The sequence below is a fragment of the Catharus ustulatus genome, chromosome W (assembly GCF_009819885.2).
Source record: "Catharus ustulatus isolate bCatUst1 chromosome W, bCatUst1.pri.v2, whole genome shotgun sequence".
NCBI lineage: Eukaryota > Metazoa > Chordata > Aves > Passeriformes > Turdidae > Catharus > Catharus ustulatus.
In genome coordinates, this window is record NC_046261.2 from 6808386 (window position 1) to 6825174 (window position 16789).

Sequence of the window (16789 nt, forward strand, 5' to 3'; positions counted from 1 at the left end):
GCTACTGTGTGCCCCCAATGACTCTATACTCCAACACACACTTGACCTAGTGGTTAAAGTTTTAACCTCTGCTGGGTTTCAATTGCAGGAGGATAAAGTCCAAAGGATGCCACCTTGGAAGTATCTGGGCTTGGAAATCACTGCATGGACCGTTGTTCCACAGAAACTGGAAATCGATTGTGATCCCAAAACCCTAGCAGATCTCCATTCCTTGTGTGGGTCTTTGAACTGGGTCAGGCCCTGGCTAGGCCTCACCAATGAGGACCTAGACCCCCTCCTCAATTTATTGAAGGGGGAGACAGAGCTGGTTTCTCTCAGGGATGGCTACCCCAGAAGTGGGTGAAACCTTTTGTCCCCAAATATCCAACTCCACCAGAATGGGACAACAAGCACGTGGCCATTGCTTCAAAAAGAAGATGCTGCCAGAAAGAGGAGAAAAAAATCTTCCTAAGATGTGACTACACTCTGGCAGACACAGAGACTTTTAACATGCTTTAAAAATGTTTGTTTTTTCCTTTTAGAGAAAACCTACCTCCCACTCAACCTCGTGAACCCGATGCCTTTTAACTTTGTTAAACAAAAAATGGGGAGATGCTGTAATTCACTATTTTGGTTTATATTTTGCACTGAAATGGTTTCTCCTGTGGTTCCCCCATGGTCTGTTATATGGTTTAACCCTCCCCCTTCCTTTTTTCCCCCTGGCCAGACCTGACTGGCTGTAATCTGGGTTTCTTCTGCCCCTTCCTGAGGTTTGAAAAATCCCTGCCTTTTCATGCTCACTCTCTTTTCCCCCTGGAACTCATTCGGGAATAAAGGCTTGGATTATCCTGGGAAGAAGAGCCTCCTTGGTCTTTTGCTTTGTCCATGCTGAATCTCCCTCATCTCTGACCTGGAGCTAGCCGAGGCAGGTCGGAGAGTGGGGAGGGAATTCCAGCACTCCTCTAAATGACAATTTTAAACAGACTACTAAAATCCCCATTTATAAGATATACTTGGATATAGACACATGCAAATTACATGTGGGTATACGGATGTCATCTGGTATTTTATCTTTTTTCTTTAATACATTTTTTCTGTATTTTTTACAGATATATTTGTAGCTCTCTAGTCTTTTATTGTAGCTTAGCTTAAGTATTTTCCTAGGCAGAAAGATGAAACAAATTCCAGGACCCATATGCTATGTTGGTTGTCCTTAGAAACCAAGGTTGAAACTAGCTCTTTGAGACATATTTTTATAAACAGGGCCTAGTCCTCATCTGAAGGGCAGAGAATTTAGAAGATGCTAGAGCCGGGGGGGAATTGCTTCATCAGGCATTTCTAATTGGGGTGCTCTTGTCAGATATGCTAATTTGGAAAATCTATAAAAATTCTACACGCATCACAGGGGTGTGCATCGTCGGTGTTTTCCACCTAATGGACTGTGCACCTAAGCATCCTTATATAAAGGTACCCCTTTTTATCACCCTGACTTCTGTCTGGCTCATATTTCTAGGACCAGAGAAAAAGGCATCAATAAAACAAATAAAGTATGAGATCTTCAACTTATGAGAATAATTACAAATGGAATGGCCATATGGAAATTCTTGTAATCCACAGATTACCTAAAAAATAGCTAAATAAAGCATGTGATTCATTAAAAAGGTGAATTAGAATAAGAAAGGTGGTTCGTTTCCACACAGTCCTACTGCCTCTAACACTGCTTTTGTTTCAGTTCTTCTACCTCTGCCTCTGATTTTGCATGGGTGTATTGGGTTTGCATGGTCTGTTTTTTGGTATTGAGGGGCCACAGAGGTGGCTTCTGTGAGAAGCTGCTAGAAGCTTCCACAACATCTGTCAAAACCAATCCCTGATGGGTCCAAAGATGGAAGTGCTGCTGGCCAGAGCTGGGCCAATTAGAAATGGTGGTAATGCCACTGTGATAACAAATTCAAGAGGAAATTAAAACAAAAGTTGTTGCACAGTTTTAATTCCAGCCAGAGAAGAGTAGAGTAAGAATATGTGAGACAACTATGTAGACACCAAGGTCAGTGGGAAAGCAGGGGGAGAGGATGGTCCAGGTGCCAGAGCTGAGATTCTTCTGCTGGCCATGGTGAAGACCATGGTAAAGACCACGGTAAAGCAGGCTGTCCCTTCTGCAGCCCAGGGAGGTTCACTGGAGATGCAGAGGTCCACCTGCAGCCCATGGGGGAGGAGCCCACACTGGAGCCAGTGGATGCCTGGGAGGAGGCTGTGATTCTGTGGGAGACCCATTGGAAGAGGGGCCCTGCTTCCAAACTGGAGGAACCTGTCCTTGGAGGACTGCATCCCGTGGAAGAACAACCCACGCTGAAGCACTTTTGGGAGGAAGATTGCCTGTGGCATGGACTCGTGTCAGTAGTTTGCAGAGATCTCTTGTTTGTGAGATGGAGACATATTGGAGACATTCACAGAGAACTGTCTCCTGTGGGAGGGACCCCATGGTACAGCAGGGGAACAATTCCTCTCTCTGAGCAGCGGGAGAAGCCCATAACCCCCATTCCCTGCCTCATTGTGCCACTGGGAAGGAGAGAGGGTATTTTTAAGGGCTTATTTTACTTCTCATTATCCCGCTCTGGTTTTGTTAGTAATAAATTCACCTTATATCTCTATGTTGAGCCAGTTTTGCTCTTAATGGTATTTAATGAGTGATCTCAGTCCTTACCTCAACTCATGAACCCTTTGTTAAATTTTCTCCCCTCTGTCCAGCTGCAGAGGGGAGTGAGTGAGTGGCTTTCGTGGGTGCCTGGCATCCAGCCAGTGTCAACCCACGACAATGGGTTTTGTGAGGACCTCCTCTGAAGGGAAAGGATGCAAGGTCATACAGATGTGGTCTTATCCACATGAAAGCAAGGAGCAAGGATTAATGGTAGTTGCCAGAACAGCATAAATGTAATCTTCACTTGTTTCCATTGGTTTTCCCTGAGTCTAAGTTCTACCAGCCTCCTGTACCTCCACCAGTGTGACTAACACTGATAACTCTGCATCAGCGTGCCTAAGCCTGTCAAAGAGTCAAGAAAAGACACACTGGAGGGGAAAAGACATGATAAAACAAAGATCTCTCACAGCCAGATGAAGCTACAAGCATCCACCCCAAGATCAAGAGACAAATAAATGAGTGTCCAAGCATATTCACAATTATGGATGCATGCGTGTACATTGCACACATGTATTTCTCTTTTCAACATATAGACATTAAGAGTAGATTATGGAATCATATTTGACTCTGTAATTAGGCTTTAACTTCCATAATTAGATCAGATAATCATCTTTCTATGTAACTATTGTACAGGCCTGATGGGAGGGCCAACTGAATGATTAAACCACTAACACAGCCGTAAAACACAAGGTCCATAAAAGTAAGACTGCCCAAGGTACAGCTGTAACAACAGCCAGTGTAGCAAAGCACCCATCTGCAGGAGGAGAGATGCCCATCGTGTTGCCCAAGAACTTTTACAAGCTCCTGCCTAAGAACTGTGTCAAGATTTTGTAAATCTACTCACTCCCAACCTAAAGTTGTATCTGGGTGTCAAGAGAGTACAGTCATCAGACCTGTAAACACCATCTCATGTTTACTTCTTGTCTCTAAAGGACCAACCTCCTCCCACCTGCACCCTCTGAGACAAACAGTGCTGTAGATTGCTCTAAAGCTGGACTCAGTTCGCTGGATTTACAACTCTGAATCAAGGAATAGTGTTTAATCCTAATGACATCAAGAGTCAGCATGTCATTTTTACCCATTAACCTTGTGAAGATTTGGCCTCCAGGAAACTAGAAAGCAGAATGATGTGCCAACTGTGCTCCAGATCATTGCAACACAAAAAACGAAGCCAAGAGATTTGCCTACATCAAGTCAACACCAGGTTGATGAGCTCCCAGACCAAGCATCATCACTCTTGGTGTGATGTATAATCAAAGATGACTCTTGAGACAATCTGAGAGAATATCCCAAGCACTCTGCTGAGTGCAGCAGTGTGTACCACTACAAGGAAAATCTTATTTGTTTAACAACAACCATAAAACTCTTTGGGGGAAAGTGTCAACATGCACTGAAGGGGATGTAAATGCTTACTTTGCTCTAGGCAACTCTTGCCAAGCACACCATCCTGGAGGTAGTGGCAACTATGCCAGGCTACAAATGGAAAGTTTTTGGGTGTTTAGGGAAAGGTTACTGGCACAGAGATCAGCCACAGAAACTAAAATCCCAAGCAATTCCATCATCTGTGTTAACAAATTTTCCTAGATTGGCTCTGCTATTGAGCTGCCCCTGAGCTGCCATCAGACAGTAGCCCCCTTCTAACACCATCATGGTAGGGAAATAATCTCTCCTTCTTCCTCTGATCAAAGATTTCCTTCTGCACCCTGAAATGTGTGGAAAATGACTTCTCTGTATAAATCATTAACAAGAGGTTTGTTTTTATTCACTGCTACTGCCACAGGATTCCTCATTTCTCCTTTTTTTTTCTTTCTCTGTTATTTCATTTTCACTTGCACAAGTGCCAAATGCACCAGCTTTCCCTCCCTTTTGGAAAAAACAAATAAATAAATAAAATAAAACAAAACAACACATCTGATAGAGAATGTACCAGGTCTTGGCTCAGCATCCATTCCTCAGAGCCATAAATGATGGCACAAGGAGGACAAAATAGGCTTCGATCCAGGATCTAACCTGTTCCCAATTTAGAGGCTGTACAAACAATGCATCCCATGTTATTCCATTCTGCATGCTTCAAATGATACTAGGAGTAAGAAAGGGTGGATTTTGTCCATGCACGCTTGTACTTGCTGAGAAAGCAGTGGTGTTTTGCTTGGTGCTGTATAATATACTGAGCATCTCCAGCATCAAGGAGGGACTGTCGCCGTACGGCTAGGAAGCGGCGAAAAGAACACAGCAACATGACACTTCTTGAGGCGAAGAAGAGTACTTTATTACAAAGTCTGCTTATATTTATAAGATGAAACGCAGGGCTCAGACAGGACAGTAGCTCATTGGGTAACAAGAGAAACACCCCATGTCACGTCGCTCACATACTGTTCAATGATCAACACCAGGTGCCTATCTATGTTATTGAATTCTCTGAAGAAACTTTCTCCTGGGAAAGAATCAGAGCTGATCGCAGCCTGGGAAAAATCCAAATGGAATTTTTCCTAGGCCTCTGACAGTGCTCACAGGGAACTGTGGGAAAGCAGTGTGTATAAAGGGCAAACAAGAAGGGCAATAATTTGAGGTATTTACAGGAAGGCATTGAGGCTGCTTTGCCTTGTAGAATGTATCAGTGTTCTGAATTTGAGGGAAGGGAGAGCATCTAGGTCAGCAACCCAAGAAATGTCCTTGAATCCTCATGTATTGGAGAAGAAAAAGCAATAGGCAAAAGCAGCACAGGACACAGGCTGGATGTGCACAGGGCGAAGAGCAGCCCATGGTGCTGGGACAGTTGATGCCTTAGGATTTTAGCTTTTATATTTTTCAAATCCTATACTGCTTTAGTGTATAACTCTAAAACTCCATATAGACTGTTATCTACTGTATTCACATTTTGGTCAGACAAAACAATTCCTCTAGGCCTGAAGCTCAAGGACACCTTACTGTCTCAGGCCCCAAAAGTATAAACAAAAGCGAGTTTGAGGGGAGCAAACTGGGGTAATACGACTTCATTACTTGACGCTGTAATTGGAGGATTAACTCCTGATATGTTGATACACAGGACTCCTTTAAACACAGGACTCCTTTCACATATGAAACATAGAACTCCTTTAACATAAGTGCTTTAGTATAGACTAATAAAAGTTGGATGTTGGTTGCTATGCTTGACTGCAACTGCTTTTGCAAGACAAGAAACCTAGCCCTGGAAGGGGCTATGATAAATGAATAGGAGATGCTGCGCCTAACACTAAGAGTTCTTGGAAAAACAAACCTGTGAAGACTAGGATGATAAAGGAATGGAACGTGAGCTAATGGGTTTGGATAATCGCTTGTCTACAGAGCAAGGGCCTAAGCCCCTATGGGCTAAGCGATAAGGAGGAAGACACACACTAACTGCCATTTTAATTACAAATAGAAGAACTCTCACAAAAGGGTAGAAAAATGTAATAGGAGAATAGGAATATAATCAATAAACAATTATAAATTAAGTATAACTAATATAGTAACAAAGTGTGTAATAGTAGGATTAAGTGTGTATTAACAAAATAGATGTGATAAATGTATTTAGTGTGCTGTGTTTGCAACTCTAAGATAAGGAAACCGCAAATCATGTAAGACCCCTTAGGACTGTGACTTAAGATAAGTGACCAAAACAAGGGCAGATTATGAACTTGTAAACGTGTAATGACGAACTTGCAAACATATTAAAAAACCTCTGTAAAATGACCATGGCAGACACACACATGGAGGTGTTAACCCCTGTGTGTTCCCGGCCTGGCCAATAAAGGTGTGCTTTACTTTACAGTACCTTGCTGTGGAGTAGATTCCTTTGAATCAATGTAAAGAGTCCAAACTTATATCTGTCTGAAAAACTTGAGACCATCGTCCATTTTGGGTGTAACCCCTTGGGGAGGATTCATCTGTCCTTAATGTACCTGAAGGTCCTTCATTCAATATATCTGCTTTTATCTTTTAATTTTGTCTGGTCTCTATCTCCAGTAAGCCCTAATTAGGCATCAGTTCCCCTTCCTCCAAAGAGAGAGGACTGCTGAACACTCAAGGTAATCAAATCACACATGCTGAACAAATACTTGACCTCTTGGAGAGCATCAGAAAACCCACAGAAGTAGTTATCATGCACTCTAGGGATCATTGAAAAGGAAAAACCACTCCAGAATTGGGAAATCAGCAAGAGGAATTGCAGAAAAAGGTTTTTTTGCAGTAATTCCACAAAAAGAGATTGATCTGTCAGGGTTTACCCCAAAGTATGATCAGGCAGACCACAAACTAATTAAGTTCCTTGAGGCTGAAATCACAAAAAGTGGATGGGCTGTTTCAACAGCAAATCAGGTTGTAGTCCCACCCTTGATCCTGTTGGGTGGAATGTCCTGGGGTGATGATATGGTGGCTTGTATCCCCAATCGTGTGTTCTGCTTAAGCGAAAGTCTGTTTTGTCTACTTATCAGTTGGCTCCTCTCCCCCATGTCTGTACTGGGGAGGCTGGCTCTGCTGGCTCAGGCTGGCTCGGGCTGCTAGCTGGCTTGGCTCGCTCGCTTTGCTTTGACTTAGTTTTGCTTCACTTGCTAGCTTTAGTTTTGCTTTTGCTTATTAGTTAGGCAGTCCAATCTCTTTCCCTGGACTGTTTTTTGTTCTTTCCCCCCTTTCCTTTCTGTATACTTTCTGAACCTGTTTGGACCAGACCTGGAACACCGAGGAACACCGGGACCCTGCAATTGAGATCTGCAGCAGCCATACCCAGCGCTGGAGACTGACACTACCCGCAGGAGAGATTTTCTGAGTTTGTCACCCTCTCACACCAGTCAAAGAGTTTTTTTGTCATCCGGGGTTGCTCATTTTCTTCTCTTGTGTTGGGGAGTGTTTGGTTTGATTAATAAACAGGTTTTTTCCACTTTTTCCTCTGAGGAAATTCTTCCTGAACCCAGTGGTGGGGGAGGAGTCTTGGAGGGTTTGTTTTTTTCCTGGGGGCTCCTCTTGGAGGTTTTCCCTAAATTTGCCCTAAACTAGGACAAATATTTGGCGCCCAATTGTAGGGCAAGAGAAAGTGGAAAAAACTTTGTTCTAATAATGTTGTTTGAATTTATAATGTCTCTTGGGGTGGAGGCCTGCATGTATTTTTGCTCTTTAGGGTTTTCTGAGGTCTTAATACCTCTGTGGTCCCTAGGTTTATTTTCTCATCCAGAAATAGCTCCGGTGTTTTCCCTAATATGCAGTTTCTGTAGCAGAGGGGCAATGACCAGAATATCCATCGGACTGGGCTTGGTTGTAATGGCTTGTAGGAGGTTTGTAAAGATGCTGGAGTCTGTTCCAGGAATGTATGGTTCATGGTTATGGTTATGTGCCCAGTTTGTTAGAGGAGAAGCAGGGGATGAGGCTTTTCAGCCTTTGTTTTCCTTCCTCTCCCCTGGATTTTTTACATCCCTATTAGAGTATGTTCAGTTTCCCCTGAATGCTAAAGAGACCATCTTTCTGCTGTTTAATCTAGTAACCTTGCTTTATACAGTATGCAGCTTCTATAGGATAAGAGCTGAGATTTCTAGAGGGGCTGATGAGACTCCTGATTTAGGACTAGAGCCAAGTGTGAGGAATCCTGAGTGGTGTGGGAAATGGGAGGATATAGGCTAAATCTTGAAGGAATTTTCTGACCCTATAGTCTGGGACTTTCCACCTGAACAAATTCAGAACCCAGATGAGGTGGTAAAATACCTGAAAAAGAAGTGCCATGATAACTCCAAGGAGGAAAAGATCATTGCAGTGAGCTGGTCCCTGGCATATGCTTATCGCACCCTGCTAGACACTGTAGGGCAGCAGGCAGAGGAAAGGGGACAGGGAGATAAATCAACCACTATCCCAGTCACTCAGGCTGCAGCCAACACCCCAGGCTCGAGGCCAGCATCTAAACCAGACAGTAAGCCTCAACCAATGGCTGTTGCTACTAGCACGAGAAGTGGGAAGTCCACAGACAAGACCAATCGACCAGTGGATGATGATGATGATGATGCAGGAGAAGGACCCTCAGTGCCTCCTGACATAAAACCAGGAGTCCAAGAAACTGGTACAAGATCAGAGGCCAATATTTCCCTAAAGGACCTCCGTGGTCTAAGAAAGGATTACACTCGACGACCTGATGAGTCTATAATTAGTTGGTTGGTCCATCTTTGGGATGCTGCAGGTGAGGCTACAATTCTGGACGGCACTGAAGCGAGGCATTTGGGATCCCTGTCACATGATCCTGTCATCGACCAAGGAATGATGAGGGGGACTAACCCTCACAGCCTCTGGGCACAGGTCCTGGACAGTGTAGCACAAAGATACCTGTGTGCAGATGATCTTTATATGCAGCAGACACAGTGGAAGACTATAGAACAAGGGATCCAATGCCTGAGAGAAATGGCAGTGGCAGAGATTATCTTCTCAGATGACATAACAACTAGGAATCCAGACTTGGTACCATGTACATCTGTGATGTGGCGAAAACTTGTGTGACTTGGGCCACATGAATACGCTTCTGCTCTAGCAATAATGAAACGGGATGAGACGGATGAGACCGTGCTCGATATGGCGAAGAAGCTCCGAGCATATGCAGATGCTGTACATGGTCCAACACATGCCAGAATCGCAACTGTGGAAACACGTCTGCAGAAATTAGAAGACAAGATAGAGGAGAATCATAAGAGACTCAGGGATGAGATTAAGAAGGACCTTCTCCAAATCTCGGCTGCACCAATTAGAGGCCCTGGTATCCAACGCAGACGTTCCCCTGATGGGGAGAGAAGGTACACCCCACGAGCTGAGCTGTGGTTCTTCCTGCATGATAGTGGAGAAAACATGAGGAGATGGGATGGAAAATCTACTGCTGCTCTGGCAAAATGGGTGCGTGAATTGAAGGAAGGCAAGACTCAAAGAAGAAGTTCCACCAAAAGGAGAGCAGTTCCAGTTACCTGTAGCCAAATTGCCAAGTATGATGATGATGATGACATATCCAATCCCCTTGAAGGAACCTCCAAGACATGTGCCCAAGGGAAGAAGGATAAACAGGCTTAGAGGGGCCCTGCCTCTAGCCAGGGTGAGGCGAGGGAAAATAGTGTTCTCTGGACTGTGTGGATTCATTGGCCTGGCACATCGGAACCACAAAGGTATAAAGTTTTGGTTGATACTGGTGCACAATGTACATTAGTTCCATCAAGATATGTGGGGGCAGAATCTGTCTTTATTGCTGGCGTGACAGGTGGATCACAGGACTTTACCTTGGTGGAAGCTGAAGTGAGTCTGACTGGAAAGGAATGGAAAAAACACCCTATTGTGACTGGCCCAGAGGCCCCATGCATTTTAGGCATAGATTACCTCCCAAGGGGGTATTTTAAAGACCCAAAAGGATTCAGGTGGGCATTTGGGATAGCAGTTGTGGTGACAGAGGGCATCCAGCAATTGAACACCTTACCTGGACTGTCCAAGAATCCAACTACAGTAGGACTTCTGAAGGGAGAAGAGCAAAAGGTACCAATTGCCACTTCAACAGTGCATCGCCGAGAATATAGAACAACTCGAGATGCTGTAGTTCCCATCCATAAGATGATCCGAGAGCTGGAGAACCAAGGGGTGGTCAGCAAAACCCACTCACCCTTCAACAGCCCCATTTGGCCTGTGCGTAAATCTGAAGGGGAATGGAGATTGACAGTAGATTATCGTGCATTGAATGAAGTGACTCCACCACTTAGTGCTGCTGTGCCGGACATGTTGGAACTGCAGTACGAGCTGGAATCCAAGGCAGCAAAGTGGTACACCACTATTGATATCGCCAATGCATTTTTCTCCATTCCTCTGGCAGCAGAATGCAGGCCTCAGTTTGCCTTTACATGGAGGGGTGTGCAGTACACCTGGAACCGACTGCCCCAGGGGTGGAAACACAGCCCCACCATCTGCCATGGACTGATCCAGGCTGCACTAGAAAAGGGTGAGGCTCCAGAACATCTACAATATATTGATGATATCATTGTGTGGGGGAACACAGCAGCAGAAGTGTTTGAGAAAGGAGAGAAAATCATCTGAATCCTCCTGGAAGCCGACTTTGCCATCAAGAAGAGTAAAGTTAAGGGACCTGCTCGGGAGATCCAGTTCCTGGGAGTGAAGTGGCAAGATGGACGGCATCAGATTCCTACTGATGTCATCGACAAAATCACAGCTATGTCCGCACCAACCAACAAGAAGGAGACACAAGCTTTCTTAGGTGCTATAGGTTTTGGAGGATGCACATTCCTGAGTACAGCCAGATTGTGAACCCTCTCTACCTGGTTACCCTCAAGAAGAATGATTTCCATTGGGGTCCTGAGAAACAACAAGCTTTTGCCCAGATAAAGCAAGAAATTGCTCATGCTGTAGCCCTTGGCCCAGTCAGGACAGGACCAGATGTAAAGAATGTACTCTACTCTGCAGCTGGGAGTCATGGTTTGTCCTGGAGCCTGTGGCAGAAGGCGCCTGATGAGACTCGAGGCCGACCTCTGGGATTCTGGGGTCGGAGCTGCAGGGGGTCTGAAGGTAGCTACACCCCAACAGAGAAGGAAATCTTGGCCGCCTATGGAGTCCAAACTGCCTCAGAGGTGATCGGCATGGAAGCACAACTCCTCCTGGCACCCTCACTACCAGTGCTGGGGTGGATGTTCAAAGGAAAGGTTCCCTCCACCCACCATGCCACCAGTGCTACATGGAGCAAGTGAGATGGAAGAATTATGTACATGTTGAAGGTTTGAGCAAGTGAGATGGAAGTATTTAATTGATGAAGTTTTTACATGGTGTTTAGTAGTGGACTCACGATATGGAGATATGGGGTGGAATGTCCTGGGGTGATGATATGGTGGCTTGTATCCCCAATCGTGTGTTCTATTTAAGCGAAAGTCTGTTTTGTCTACTTATCAGTTGGCTCCCCTCCCCCATCGTCTGTGCTTGAGAGGCTAGCTCTGCTGGCTCAGGCTGGCTCGGGCTGCTAGCGGGCTTTGCTCACTCACTTTGCTTTGACTTAGTTTTGCTTCACTTGCTAGCTTTAGTTTTGTTTTTGTTTATTAGTTAGGCAGTCCAATATCTTTCCCTGGACTGTTTTTTTGTTCTTTTCCCCCTTTCCTTTCTGTATACCTTCTGAACCTGTTTGGACCAGACCTGGAACACCGAGGAACACCGGGACCCTGCAATTTGAGATCTGCAGCAGTCATACCCAGCGCCGGAGACTGACACTACCCGCAGGAGAGATTTTCTGAGTTTGTCACCCTCTCACACCAGTGAAAGAGTTTTTTTGTCATCCGGGGTTGCTCATTTTCTTCTCTTGTGTTGGGGAGTGTTTGGTTTGATTAATAAACAGGTTTTTTCCACTTTTTCCTCTGAGGAAATTCTTCCTGAACCCGGTGGTGGGGGAGGAGTCTTGGGAGGTTTGGGTTTTTTTTCCTGGGGGCTCCTCTTGGAGGTTTTCCCTAAATTTGCCCTAAACTAGGACAGGTGGGATAATACTTTTCATCATGCTAATCTTCTCCCTACTGATAAGGCTCACGTGCAAGACTCTTTTTCCCCTCCAGTGGGGCAGGAGGGGGTAGGTAATGGTGCTTTTGCACATAGGCCTGAAGGCCTACTCATCCCTTCTGATAAGGCATTAACTGGTTCAACTATTCAGACATGAGAAACAGCAGTCATGTCTTAGAAGAGGTCATAAACCATCAAGGACCCCTGAAGTGCCCCCAGACTCACCAGAGAACTGCACATGATCCACAGTAATTTCACAATTACAAGCCGCACCTGATTATAAGCCACACGTCCAGGTGTCGGCAAGTTTTTGTTCTTTGTCCATATATAAGCCGCACCGGATTACTAGTCGCACTTTCATTCGCAGCGAAGATCCGCATGCACCTTTCACAAAGTTGCCAATTAGTAACAGAATCGCGTGATCACGGGGTTTACTGGCTCGCCCCGCTCAGGGCGGCCGCTAGTGAGTGGTCCCAGCCCTGCTCGCCGCTGCCGCTGGGAAGCGGTAGAGCGGCGTGCTCGGCCGCTGCCGCCTCTCTTGCCGGGGGCTGGGCAGCACCGCCACCGCCGCGCTTGCCAGGGGCGGGCAGCACCACTGCCGCCGCGCTTGCTGGGGGTGGGCAGTGCCGCCGCACTTGCCAGGGGAGGGCAGCGCTGCTGCCACTGTGCTTGCCGGGGGCGGGCAGCGCCGCCACTGCGCTGTCGCCCGGGGCCGGGCAGGCTCCAGCTAGGTTCGGGGTTGCTGCAGACTCCCACTTCCAGGTTGGGAAATTTCCGAAATTTGTTCATATATAAGCCTCTCCTGAATGTAAGCCGCATTTCTGGATTGGGAGCTAAATTTTAGTCAAAATGGTGCGGCTTATAATCGTGAAATTACTGTACTGGAAATTATACTTAGCAAACTCAGTAGAGAAACCCAGTAAATATGAAGTTGAGTTAAATAGCTCAGTTATCATCCTTATTAATAATAAATCATGGCCACTGTTTCTTTTATTTGCCAACAACTAACATAGTTAATAGCTCTGCACACACTTAACGCACCATTTTATTACATTTCAGAGAGTGCATCCTCCTAAAATTATAATGCGCTAATAATCTATACTAGCCTTTTTGGAAGGAATCAAAGAGTTCAAACTATTTGAAATAACATCAGCAAAAAAATTGTCATCTCCATCCCTAGTCGCAGAGAAAACAGATGTTTTCTTGGCTCAGTTACTTCTCAATAGATTTCTGGTTTCAATTAAAACTTTGAGTCTGAGAAGCTTAAAAAAAAGCCAAAACAATCAAGAGATGGAAGAGAAGTCTCCATTCACTAAGTGTTTCAGCTTTTTATATTTTTTTCCCTTGTTTTTACATAACCCTTCCAAGTTAAGAGCAGAGATTAAAGTACAGTTCCATTGTTTGGAGAGGTTTTTCTCTTTTCGGCTAAAAAACAAATGGAAATGAAAAAAATTTCTCCTTCAAGTAGAAGTAGCTTCTGATGAGGGGAACAATCTAAATGAAGGACAAGGAAGTGCAGAAAGGTGTGTGTGAAGCAGGTACTTGCACATTTTCCCATTAACATGCTCCATCCCTGGAAGTGTTCAAGGCATGATTGGACAGGGTTTGGAGCAACCAGATTTAGTGGAAGGTGTCCCTGCCCATGTCAGGTGTGTCAGAACAAGGTAGTCTTTAAGGTTCCTTCCAACCCAAACCATTATATGATTCTATGATTCCCTAATAGGCATTTTTTTTTTGTTGTCTATAATAAAAGGTCCTGGACATCAGTTTCTTCAGGTTCATGCTCTCACTGATGAACTTTGGCAGATGACAGCTGATTATATCATTACTGTAGCCTGCAACAAGATAACCCTGGCTGCAGGGGCTGTGGGATCAAGAATTGTTTCTATTTGGCCCATCATATTCCACACGGGATTGAATTTGTTAGCAGCGCTTTCCCCCGCAGTCCTCTTGTCAATACCAAGAGGTTCAGATGCTCTCCCTGTCTGAGGTTTATTTGAAGCGGAAACGAATCGGAAATGCTTCTCTCAACTGCCCTTTGGAGACATAAATACAGCAGGCAGAAGCAGGGGCAGCGGCAGCGAAGGGACCTACAATGCCCGGTGGAATACACACAGTCACACATATACACAGTCATAATTACAATCACACTGACACACACCAAGCAGGAAGGGCGGTAGGGACCCGATTTCCCGGTGTCCTCCCGGGGAACCTGGCGAGGAAGGGGTTTGAGTGTGAGTTCTCGGCAGGAGCCTTGCACCAGGGCTTGGGTTAACAATAGTCGCCAGCGGCTGCAGGCTGCGTTTGCCTTCGTTCCCCCTCAAATCGCTACCTCCCCGATAATATCGGCGATATTCAGACTAAAATACCACTTTCACCCGGAAGGGGAGGGAGGGACACCGGGAGCCCGAGGGAGACAATCACCGACTTCTTAATAATCATTATTAAGCCATCGAGAGGGGGGAGGGACCTGCATTGCTAATTACTCCTCCCCTTCTCCACAACCATGCCTCCCCCCTACACTTCTTTGCTCTCCCAAATCGTCGATTTTCGGGGCTATGTGTCCTTTTAATGTCAAAATGAGCCGGGGCACCCCGGGCAGAGGAGGTCCCCCTCCTCCCCCCAGTACCGCCGCAGAGCCCCACGGACATACACACACACAAATCCCCGTAAAGCTACAGTGTTGCTCTCTAGCTGCAATTTACGAAGAGAGAGGATGGTTGTGTCCCCCACAGTTTCCACACGCACACACATAGCTGCCACCTACACATATAAACACATATAGGCTATGAAAGGGGGCGGGAGGGATAAGGAGAAGGATAAGGGGGGATAACTACGATATGCAAACTCCTAAAAAAATTACACTCCCTTTCCAGTACCACGGTCTTAACCCCCTCTCGCTCACACACACACACACACAAACACACACCCATCCAACAGGAACAAAGCATGGGGATGGAAGAGGTCAGAGGAGGAGAGGACTTGCATGCATTGCACAGAGAAGGAATATTCCCCCCTCCCCCCGAAAAACTAAATAAAGCCCTTTCCGCGCCATTGCAAAGTCACATGAAAGAAAAGACATTAACTTTTGCATGCAGAAGGTAAAAAGGAGGGGGAAGGGCGAAGGAAAAGGAGAGAGGGGGACCTTCATGCAATCCCGATCATCAAGACAGACCTTTACTCGATGACTCAGGTTTTTTGTTGCTTTTGTTTGCTTGTTTGTTTTTTGTTTTTCCTTTACTAACCCATATCCCCAAAACGGCAGCGGGGGCTTCTTAGCAGCTTCCTCTTCTTCTTTCCTCCTCTTCCTCCTCCTCCTACTTCTTCTCTCTTCTCTTTTAGATCTCGGTTCCAATCCCTCGCCACAGCCCCCAAAGGTGCTTTTGTTGCTTGTGTTGCGGCAAACCCATGGCGGTGTTCATCTGTCAGATGGGGATGAGGGGAGCGCCCGGCCCCGCAGCGCATGCAGAGCGAGGAGGGCGGGGGGAGGAGGAAGGCACTGAGGAGAGGGAGATGGACGGACAGACAGATGGATAGATAGCTCGAGAGATAAATGATAGATAGAGAGAGATAAACAGAACGAGATAGAGCAAGAAAAGGAAGGGGGGGTGGGGGGAATGGCGTCTTGGAAAGCCGGAATCCCGGAATAAATCAACACGGAACACCACGAACAGTCCCGGCTAATTTTAGCATGCTCAAAAAAAAAAAAAAAGCGGGGGTGAGTAGGAGAAGAAGGAGGAGGGGAGGTGGAAGAAAGGTAGAGGGAGGGAAAAAAAAGGCCAGGAAAAAAAAATCAGTGCACTGGATAAAATCTTGGACCTGAAATCGATGGATGGATCTTCTCTCTTTCTTTTCTTTTCTTTTCTTTTCTTTTCTTTTCTTTTCTTTTCTTTTCTTTTCTTTTCTTTTCTTTTCTTTTCTTTTCTTTTCTTTTCTTTTCTTTTCTTTTCTTTTCTTTTCTTTTCTTTTCTTTTCTTTTCTTTTTCTTTCTGTTTGGTGGTGGTGGTTGTTTGAGAGCCTTTGTAAGGGGGGCGAGGTGGGGAGAGCTTTTACGGTTTTACTTTTCCCAGCGAGTTTTCTCCGGGACGGGAAGGGCGAAGGGGAGGCGGGGAAAAGAACACCCTCTTCTCCTGAGGGGGAGGGGGTCGGTGGTCGGTGCTACACACACACACACAAGTCCCGTCCTTTTCCCTGGGAAAGGGTGCACCTGAGAGTGCCTTTTTGTTCCCCGGCTGGATTTCTTTCATTTTGTCTTTTGATCTGGTTCCCCCCGCTGTCCCTCTCTCCCTCTCCCCCTCTCTCCCTCCCTTCAAGGGGCAGTGATTTGGTTAACCAGATCTGAGGGGCTGATGTTTCAGTTTCTTTCCTCCTCTCTCCTCTCTCGCTCGCTACCGGATTCCTGCAGCATTGAGAGGGGGGAGGGAGAGAATAAATGGTAATGATAAGGCGTGTGCACGAGCGCACAGTGTGGCTGCAATGCTCAGTCCTAGGTTAATGAACTCAACAGTGCAACTACCTGACAACAGCAGTGCTGATGGAGGCAGGGGAAAATAGAATCATGGAATCAGAGAGAAGTTTGGGTTGGAAGGAACCTTAAAGACCATCTAG

General features: G+C 45.8%; 1 protein-coding gene across 1 annotated transcript in view; it reads right to left on the reverse strand.

Annotated features, from left to right (window-relative positions):
- Window positions 1-15728, reverse strand: part of LOC117005038 (SET-binding protein-like) — a 146716-nt gene extending 130988 nt beyond the window's left edge. The window contains 1 exon segment of the mRNA XM_033076262.1: window positions 15427-15728. The gene's annotated coding sequence lies outside the window, so the exon portion shown is untranslated.
- Window positions 15729-16789: the final 1061 nt, after the last annotated feature.